This window comes from Chiloscyllium plagiosum, unplaced genomic scaffold, assembly GCF_037043375.1.
Source record: "Chiloscyllium plagiosum isolate Xiang-an unplaced genomic scaffold, Cpla_swu_hap1 HiC_scaffold_39, whole genome shotgun sequence".
Lineage (NCBI taxonomy): Eukaryota > Metazoa > Chordata > Chondrichthyes > Orectolobiformes > Hemiscylliidae > Chiloscyllium > Chiloscyllium plagiosum.
Genome location: NW_028270177.1, coordinates 78,163,281 through 78,173,314, shown reverse-complemented (window position 1 = coordinate 78,173,314; position 10,034 = coordinate 78,163,281). Strand labels below are relative to the sequence as shown.

The following is a 10,034-nucleotide window of genomic DNA, read 5'->3' as shown; positions in this document are numbered from 1 at the left end:
CCATGCTTTTCCAGCATCACTCTGATCTAAAATCTGATTTCCAGCATCTGCAGTCCTCACTTTTGCCTAGTTCCTTCAGTGTCACTGGTTCCCAATTCAAGTACTCCATCTCTAGCGGTTTCATGTCTGTACCTCCGTGATGAGGAGTTGAAGAGTGAAGAAAAGTAACTCACCCCCTCCATCTCTGGGGTAATTTGGGACGGAAAATGAATCATGTCACATTGAAATATATCTAGATGTGACTGAATCTTTGTCTTTTATTGGGAACCGTCTCTTTCATTGTAACCATCAGGAAAGAACATTTCGTTCGCCGGAAAAAGAAATGAATATGTCACTAACCTTTGTTTGCTTCAGGTCCAAGAATACTCAGATCAATAGCTCCCTTGCTTACCTCTGCTGGTCATGTTCGCAAAGAGATCTAGCAAATTGCCAAGTGTGATTTTCCTTTCAATAAATAATTTTGACTCAGTTTGACTGCAAATATCTTTTCCTACCTTTGTGCTTTCCTTCTTTTACATTGGTGTCTCGCACCTTATAAATGACAGCAAAGGTATGAAAGGAGATGGAAGCATTTAGCTCAAGTCAGCAAGAGCTTTCAATGAGATCACGGCTGATTTGGTCATTGCTCAACCGTGCTGCGCTGTCTGTAGTCATGGCCGAGTGGTTAAGGCGATGGATTAGAAATCCATTGGGGTTTCCCCACGTAGGTTCGAATCCTGCTGGCTACGTTATGAATGCTTTCCTGCTGGAACCGTTTTCGCTCAAAGTTCAGAACACTATTTTGCAAACCAGGCCAGTAATTTGATTAGACTTGGGAAACGAGCCTGGCCAGGTTTTAGATTCGGAAGTATGTGAGCACTTTGGAGACAGCGATCACAATTCTCTCAGGTTTACTTTCGTGATTGAAAGGGATAGGTGTACTCCACGGAGCAAGAGTTTCATCTGGTGGAAGGGAAATTACGATGTATCGAGGTAAGATTTAGGACACGTAGAATGTGGTAGGAAACTGCAGGGGGTGAGCACATTAAAAATGTTGAGCTTATTCAAAGAAAAGCTCCTGTGTGTCCTAGATAAGTATGTACCTGTCAGGCAAGTAGGAAGATATAGAACGCGTGAGCCGTGGTTTACTGAGGAAGTGGAATCCCTGGTCAAGAAGAACAAGAAGTCTTATGTTAGGACAAAATGTGAAAACTCAGTTAGAGCGCTCGAGGGTTCCAACGATATCAGGAAAGACGTATAAAGAGAGCTGAGAAGAGCCAAGACGAGACATGAGAAGTTGTTGGCAGATAGGATCAGGGTTAACCCTAAGGCTTTCCATAGGTATGTCAGGAATAAAAGAATGACGAGAGTTAAATTTGGGACAATCAAGGATAATCGTGGGAAGTTGTGTGTGGAGTCAGAGGAGATAGGGGAAGCGCTAAATAAATATTTTTCGACAGTGTTCGCGATAGAAAATGAAAATGTTGGCGAGGAAGGTATAGAGATACTTGCGTCTGGAGTAGTAGAGATTGAGTTTCACAAGGATTAGGTGATAGAAATACTGGAGAGTGAGATAACAGACAAGTCCCCTGGGACGGATGGGATCTGTCCTAGGATCCTCTGGGAAGCAAGGGAAGAGATTGATTACCTTTGGCGGCGATCGTTAAATCATCGTTGTCTACAGGAGTAGTGCCTGTGGAATGGAGCATAGCATATGTTGTTCCCGTGTTCAAAAAGTGTCGTAGAGACAATCCTGGTAATTACAGACCATTGAGTCTCACTGCAGTTGTTGGTAATATGTTGGAAAAGGTTATTATAGATAGGATTTATGACCATCTAGAAAAGAATAATCTGATCAGGGACAGTCAGCACGGTTTTGTGATGGGTAGACCTTGCCGAACGAATCTTATTGACTTTTTTGACAAAGTGACCAAACAGGGAGATGACAGTAAACCGGTTGATGTGGTGTATATGGGTTTCAGAAAGTTGTTCGATAAGGTTCCCCACAATAGGATATTACACAAAATGCGGTGGAATGGAATTGTGGGAGAGATTGCAGCTTTGATCAGTAATTAGCTTGCCAATAGAAAACATTGTTGTAGTTGATGGAACATGTTCTTCTTGGTGTCCAGGTACTGGCGGCGTACTACAAGGGTCGGTGTTAGGTCCACTGCTATTACATGAGATCTACCCTTGCCAATCAGTCTCCCATGGGGAACATTGTTGAACGCCTTTCTGAAGTCCATATAGATCACATTTACTGCTCTGCCCTCATCAATCTTCTTTGTTACTTCTTCAAAAAACTCAATCAAATTTGTGAGACATGATTTCCCACGCACAAAGCCATGTTAACTGTCCGAATCAGTCCTTGCCTTTCCAAATACATGTACATTCTGTTCCTCAGGATTCCCTCCAACAATTGGAGTATTCTTGGCAGATGCAGCTTCATGTCGGGAATGCGAGGTCATATACTTTGTTGGGAAGAATCAAAAGACACGCTACTATTAAAATCGATAGAAAAGCAAAAGATGTGCAGTGCAGAGGAGTCACAGTGTTCTTATACATGAAACGAACAAAGGTTAATCACATATTTATTTCTTGCTGGCAAAAGAAAGCCTTTTCTGATGCTCACAATTAAAGAGATGGTTTCCAAGAAAATAAGAAAATTAAATCACCAGTAGAGTAATCAATTACCAAGATATCCCTCGTGATGTTTTATGGGACATGTGGGATTTCTTTGATTATGGTTCTCCAAATGTTTCTACAATAGAACCGAGAGTTTTAGATGGGAAGTTAAGATCACGCATGACTATTGCCATTTTTGTCACTCACACTCAATATTTTTTTCCTTGTACGATTTATTTCGCTTTGTGGTTACTGCGAGTGGGCTTGTAAACTACACATGCTTGTGAGTTCATTCCTCACTGTTCCTCAACTCCAGCCAAACAGACTTTACATCGTTATTTCCTGAATCAAGGTCATCTCTAACCATTGCATAAATGTCATTAAAACTTCGATATTTCACAGGCCTCTGTGTATCATCTTACAATATAAATTGATCATTTACTGTATTGCATTTGCGCATAAGAAGAGAAAAATAGCATCGAGAATGGTGGACCTCCGCTTCACACACTCCTTATTGAAGCGAAAATGCAGATTACTGCCCATAATACGATCGTGGAAGCATGTGCCGAACCCTCAGGAAACAGAGAATAAGTGCAGTGCCACAGGGCATGTCAGGGACAGCACCAGAAAGACAACAGAAATGCTGCTATGAGCTCCTATTTTGAATATATTTCTCAATGAGCAATAGAATGTTACATGTGTTCCATCAGGGGTTACCTCACACAAGGAAGTAACCAGTGTTGCAGACGGTCATATCATCCGAGTTCTAAGCCCTGGAATCAGAGACATTCAATATTCTGTGCATAACTGCAAGGAACAGCTGTCCGAGGCGTTTACAGTCCAGATGAAATTATGAGTGCAGCTCTATAGTTGTCAGCCTCTTTCTCCTATGTCGTGTTTCGTGCAATCGCAGCGTGGAATCTCGTCAACCACGTTTGACCTGCACATGATGCGTATTGGGCCTTGTTTTCTCGTGAGTTGTTGTCTGAGTGAGGCTCTCGGTTTCTGTGCTGTCATAAGACCGAGTGCTCGGAGGAGTCTGGATATCGTTTTCCAGTATTTGTTTTTAATACAGGGAAGCATGATTTAAAAATTACCTCAAAGCATATCCTCCTTGTGAACTTCGTGTGCCATGCATCTGCGAATGAAGGTGTATGGATATTGGTTCTTGGCAAATAATTTGTGTGGGCGTCAGTCTAGCAGTCCCTAGTAGCAATACGTACAAACGGCAAGGGCCACACATTCGACTAGAATAGCACAACAATAATAGGACAGGGCAAGCAGAAGACAGCCAGACAATCCTGGTAGCAGGGCACTCATCCACGGATTCCATCCGTTGGACCCAATCTGCAATCCCAACAAACGGAAGCAGCGGGAATGAAACCAAATGAATTCGTACCAAAACATGAGAGCAGCGCTTCACAGGAACCTCTGCAGCGCTGAGAATGTCACCCAGACAGGTGAGGAAAAGTCTGCAAACCATCTTCCTCGCGTCACCGAACTTTTCAACAAGAACTCCAGAAGCATCCGAGCTTCACATCTTTCTGCTCCAAAACACTCCGCTTTTCCACAACAGAGCAACAGAGAATTGCACACTCAACTACCGCGTGTAAGATGAGAATACCAGCCTCTAAATTACCAAGGGCGGCAGTCAGAGCGAGGGGAAACAGCTGCCACTGTCATTCCACAGCTACAAACGCTCTCTTTGAAAGGTACATTTTCGTATGAATGTCGGGACAGCAGTAGAATATGGGAACTAAACAGCCCGCGCTGTGTATTCATATTCTGGACAATGTGCGTTGTTCACAGCTTTCCCTGAAAGTGAGTGGACGTCGTTATTTCACCGCTGTTTTGAAGCCAGATCCTGCACTGAATCTGCACCTTCGTTTTTTGTTGTTGTGGCTAAAAGGTGGGCAATCGCAACGTGAAGCTTTGTTATATTTCTCTCATTTCCTTCATTACTGTCCTGGTGTGGGAGGATGGAGATTAGCTCTCTGGATCAGATGGAGGCACCAGCGCATTGTTGACCTAATTTAATCGAGAATTTAATTGGTAATATTAACTTTGCATGGTACATTTTTCTGTTTTGTTTTATGTTACTTGAGCACTTTCTGTTACTTGGCAATGCACTAAGTCTCCAGAATGTCGGGAAGTTCCGTTTGGAATTGCTTCGGTACTATTTGTGTGAGCAGATCTTGACATATGCGTCTCGCACTGCCTCAGACAGAAGTAATGAGTTTGTGTGTCTGATAATGACTCTGCCTTTTGTGTTTTGCACCTTGTCCACGTTCAGAGCTGTCAGTTTTTGGATTCACTGGAGAGTTGAGGGGATAACACGATTTGTGAGGTTTTTTTATTAGTCAACGAGATTATTTGATGGAGAACTTGGGAATGTATCAAGGAGAATGGTCATTGTCTGTAAATGTCTGGAAAACATTCCTCTCTGTGTCATTTCAAACATTACGCCTCAAGAAAAAATAAAATTCAAACACGCTGACTTAGTAACAAACAGCATGCGTTTTTGCAAGTGGTCTATTGAAACTGTTATCAGGTACTGGAGTGTCACAGAATTGCCGAGCATGGAAGCAAACCTTCCTATCCAACTTGCACCTGCTGAACAGATGACCGTAACTAATCTAAACAGATTTGCCAATATTTGTCCCTTATCTCTCCGAACACTTCCTGTCTGCATACCCATTTAGATGCCTTTGAAGTGTTGTGAGTGCACCAAACACTGCCAATAAATGTGGCAATTTATTCCACACGCACAAAAATGTCTGTATTAAAAACAACTGTCCTCACGTCCCTTTCAAATTGTACTGCTCTCACATAAAACCTATGCTGTCTCGCTTTAAATTCACGTGACCTCTGCAAAAGTGTAGATTGACTATGTTCTCTGCTCGTCTACCTCATTATTTAGCAAACTTTTCTCAGGACATCCCTCAGGCCTGAAGCTCCGGGGAAAACTGTCGAAGAATATTCAGCTTCTTACTAATGTCCACACCGTGCAAACCTTTCAAATCGTTGTAATTTATTTTTTAAATTATGCGAAGGTATTCATAGAAAGTGCCAGGGGAAATTGCCTGAAGTGAAGCGATGCTGAAACATTAGTCTTGACAGGTCTGGCGCTTAGTTATCGTCAGGGAGCGTCGCCGAGTGGTTTAATGTCGGCAAAAACAATGAATACAGATGCTGGAGACCAGATTCAGGATCAGTGGTGCTGAAGAGCGCAGCAGTTCAGGCAGCATCCGAGGAGCAGTAAAATCGACGTTTCGGGCGAAACCCTGTATTCCTGATGAAGGGCTTTTGCCTGAAAGGTTTAATGTGCTGCGTTTAGGGTCCAGTCTCTATTGCATCGTGGGTTTGAAACCCAACTTTGCAATAGAACAGCAGCAGGCAGCTTTTTATGACAGAACTACACAGGTCCTGATATTGTTTTATGGGTGTGTTTGTTACTCCTCGGGTCTCTCACTCTCTCTGCGATAAACACGGGTACATGAGCAACTGATTCTTAAAATACTGAGAACTACTGCTGTCCACATCCTCTCGATCACTGTGTGTTTGGATGTGCACACGCACAATTTTGCTGCCAGTTGCTGTGTCTCAAATGGTCAGTGCATTTGGCTGAAATGTTGGTTCTCCTAGCCCAAAAAATAGCACAGAACTGTACATCTCTTTGAGTCTATGACTCTAAGTATTGAGACCGACCATGTACTGACAATACAACCACGAGAACTCATCCATGATTGACCCTGAGTCCGCAGTGAGTGAAACGGTCACGTGCAGCAGAATGGGACCCCACTCTCTACAAGCCCTCGCTGCCAACAGAAAGGGGCCACTGCCGTTTCAATCAGCGGCTTCCTGCCCAGACCTGGGACGCGGCTCAATGAAACTCCTTCCTCAGGAACGGCTGTTACCGTGTGAAAGGGTAAAAAATTCTAATTCAAATTGGAAATGGCTTCAGAAGATTGTTCCTGTTTTTAAAACATTTTATAATCAGAATTCCTGTCTCGAATATTTGAAGTGGTAAACTTTGTAGGCAGGTAGATCAAAGAAAGTGTTGATGGTGAGGACTCTGTCTCTTCAGCAGATGGGATTCCCTACACTCTAATCAGAAATGATTTGGTTTCCTGAGGTATTTTCCCGAGTGATTTGCAGTCTGCCAGATTGTCTGGGAATCACTTCGGCGACATAAGGATCATGGTCGAAATATGACAATATTAACAGAGAATCGTAAATCCCGGGGCAAGGCCTAAATGAATTGTAATGGTCTGAAGGAATAAATCTGAGAATTGAAAAGACTTGAATAATGTTATTTGCAATGGGGAGGAATGAACGAGATTTTTGAAAATTACCGTGTCAGCTGAATTAAACTCAGTACGAAATGATAAATTAACCAACACCAATCCTGTCCTGGCTCACTCAGTCGGTAGAGCTAGAGACCTTTAATCTCAATGGTGTGGGGTCGAGACCCACGCAGGGCGCTGTTGTTTGTTAATATGTTTGCCGCTCTCCATTAATGTTGCAAGAGCGAATTCGCTCACTGAGGCAGGTTTTGTTGACACATTTTTTCCTCCGTTTTTGATCATCTCTTGGTTTCTGAGTGAAAACTGTCTCCACTGTACTGCAGGTGCAAGAGACAAGGTTATCAGTTCAGCCGAATATACTATAAACGATGTCCCTTCCAAAACGTGAGGTACCATTCCAAACGTGCCCCAACCAATATGTCCAGAGACGTCGAATGCGAATGGCCACATGAGAGTGACAGCTGCGTGTCAAATGGTGCTGCAATAGAATTAACTGAATGTGAATGCTCTGATGGAAACCGAATGGAACTCTTCCTGAAATTTTCCTAATTCACTCGGTAAATGATGCTGTTGTGTACCGATATGTGTTTACATCATGAACAGCTTATTGTCAGCAACACGGGTGGGGGTAATGCAGGATAGTGAAGTTTCTGTGTGCGTCAGAAGTGATTTGTTCGAACAGGGAATTCAAACGTCCACAGAGCAGACATAGCTGAATAGTCCAGGATCACACTACTCCCTTCTGTTTCAGTACCAACAAAAGAAATTGCGGGAAAATCTCAGCAAGCCTGGTAGAATCTTGGAATGGAAAACCGAGTTAAGTCTTCAAGACCAGTGACACTTATTTCTCCATGCCCATCTCAGTCTACCTTTTTATTGAATATGTCCTGACTCTCAACTTTATACTCAGTTTCTCTTTTATTACTCCATCTCCAAACATTCTCCCAGTCTCCAAATTTAATAGCAGAACTGTTTCATCTCTCACCTCGCCGAGTTATGAGAGGAGGACTTCGAAATGCATGATTAACTCTGTTTCTATTCTATGAAGATTTGTTTCTCTTCTTGTGGCTAATCTGAATGAAAACCATTTTCTGCTTCCACAGAGAGCACAGACCCGGTTCTGCCAGAAGGAATCCAGTGATTGATTGCATCCAACTGGAATCATAGAGTCATAGAGATGTACTGCAGGGAAACAGACACTTCGTTCAAACCTGTCCATGCTGACCGGAAATCCCAATCCAATTTGGTCCCTCTTTCCAGCACACGGCCCATATCCCTCCAAACCCTTCCTACTCATATACCATTTCAAATGCCTCTTAAATGTTGCAATTGTACGAGCCTCCACCACATCCTCTGGCAGCCATGGCAACACATACACGAATAAATTGTCACTGCAAATCCACTCTAAGGATCTCGCCTTTCTGAGCTGAAACTATCTCGCTGTTCATTCAATGTCGCTATGTTTAATTCTTGGAACTCCCTCCCTATCGATATCATGGCTGTATCATTGTGTTGAGCACTTCGAGGACGAAGTAAAGTAACTTACCATCTCAATCTCTTGAGTAATTATGGTTGGGCAGTGAAGCCTATCCCAAAGAGTGACGTGCATTATCCAGAATTTCGTTTGAAAAAGCTGCTGTTTCCAAGTGGACACCCGAAGTGGTCCGGAACAAGTGTAAAATTTCGAAGGGAAAGTAGGATAAACTGAAAGTCAATGATGACTGGGATGAATGAGGCAGAAAGTGAGTGAGGAGCTGTTGGTACAAGGATCAATGTCAGTGCTGATGGTTTTGCCCTTACTGCCCACTGTTAACACCGACTCACACCACTCCTGGTAAATTCACCACAATTACCCTGGTCTCTTGGTATGAGTTTCCCTCTGTGCATATTCACGCGGTAAATCGGCCCAGGGATGATGAAAGCATACTGTCTATCCTGTCAGGTTAAAGAGGTGAACGCATCAGTTTGAAATCAAAGCAAGAAGAGATTGCCTCTTCCTGTACATTTTCAGTGGAGAGTCACCAGCTGGGAACTTCTTTCCTGCACAAGCGAACATTGATATAAATTCTCATCGAGCAGCTTTATTACAGAAAGGTGGTCCGATTAACTGTGATCAAATACTTCATTAAATGCCCTTATTGCTTTGAAGAACAGTGTCTGTGGTTTCGTCAGTTAAAGCATATGGCAATAACCAGGCGTTAATGGTGTCAAATGCTGTCAAATGTTCTGTACATTGAAAGTTCATTGTTTAAACTTCTTGTAAAAGCCGTATTGTTTATTCAACATCGCGAAAGTGACGGCTCAGCATGCTTCTTGTGTTTGAGCTCAGACCGTTGTTATTTCTGTCTACCAAGTCCTATCGCCAGATGTGAACGCAATAATCTATGTTCTATCCTGCTAATTCAATGCAGAGTTCTTTTTACCTGTTCGACAAGGATTTGTCTATCTCTTCTACTATTATCTCCATCCGCCTTTTCAAGTTTTTTGGGAATGATGAAGAGACACAGGAGACACTGCAGACTTGCAGGACAATGTTGTAGTAATAACGCATCCAATGAGATAATGGCTCTCATTGTCTGCTGTCACCATTCATTGATTTTAGGCAAATGGGAATGGCATCATAGAAATCGTATAATTGGAGTGAAACTGCTTTTTTTCTGGTCTATTATGAATACTATTTAGAATTGTAAAAGCTCATAACGTTTTGAGTGAACAAATGTCACCTGATCTCAGACCTAAGTATCACAGACTGTGAGCCCAGTTCTTCACACTCTTGCCGGGGGTGGGGGGCGGGTGGGGGGTGGAGGGCGGAGGGGGTGGGGTGGAGAAAGCCACGGAACAGCCTCCGATTTTAACACTTTTCCAAGAGTATAAATGAAAAATGGGGGGATATTGACAGACAGAGTGTGGGATAATGTGGAAGAGAGTGAGATGGTATAGAGAGACAAAGGGAGACAAACAGAAATTCTCCATTCACCATGGCTGCTCATTCACATAAAGGCGAAGAAAAAGGTAATGAAGGCCAGCCTTTCACCAACTCAGGGCAACAGCAACAGCATTACAGCCGATAAAGGAATTTTGCATTTTTACAGATGACGTCTGTCAGCTAATGAGAGATTCTGG

General features: G+C 42.9%; 1 non-coding gene across 1 annotated transcript; it reads left to right on the top strand.

Annotated features, from left to right (window-relative positions):
• Positions 1–646: 646 nt before the first annotated feature.
• Positions 647–728, top strand: trnas-aga (transfer RNA serine (anticodon AGA)). Its single transcript has one exon. It is a non-coding gene; the product is annotated as a tRNA-Ser (tRNA).
• The last annotated feature ends 9,306 nt before the right edge of the window (positions 729–10,034 follow it).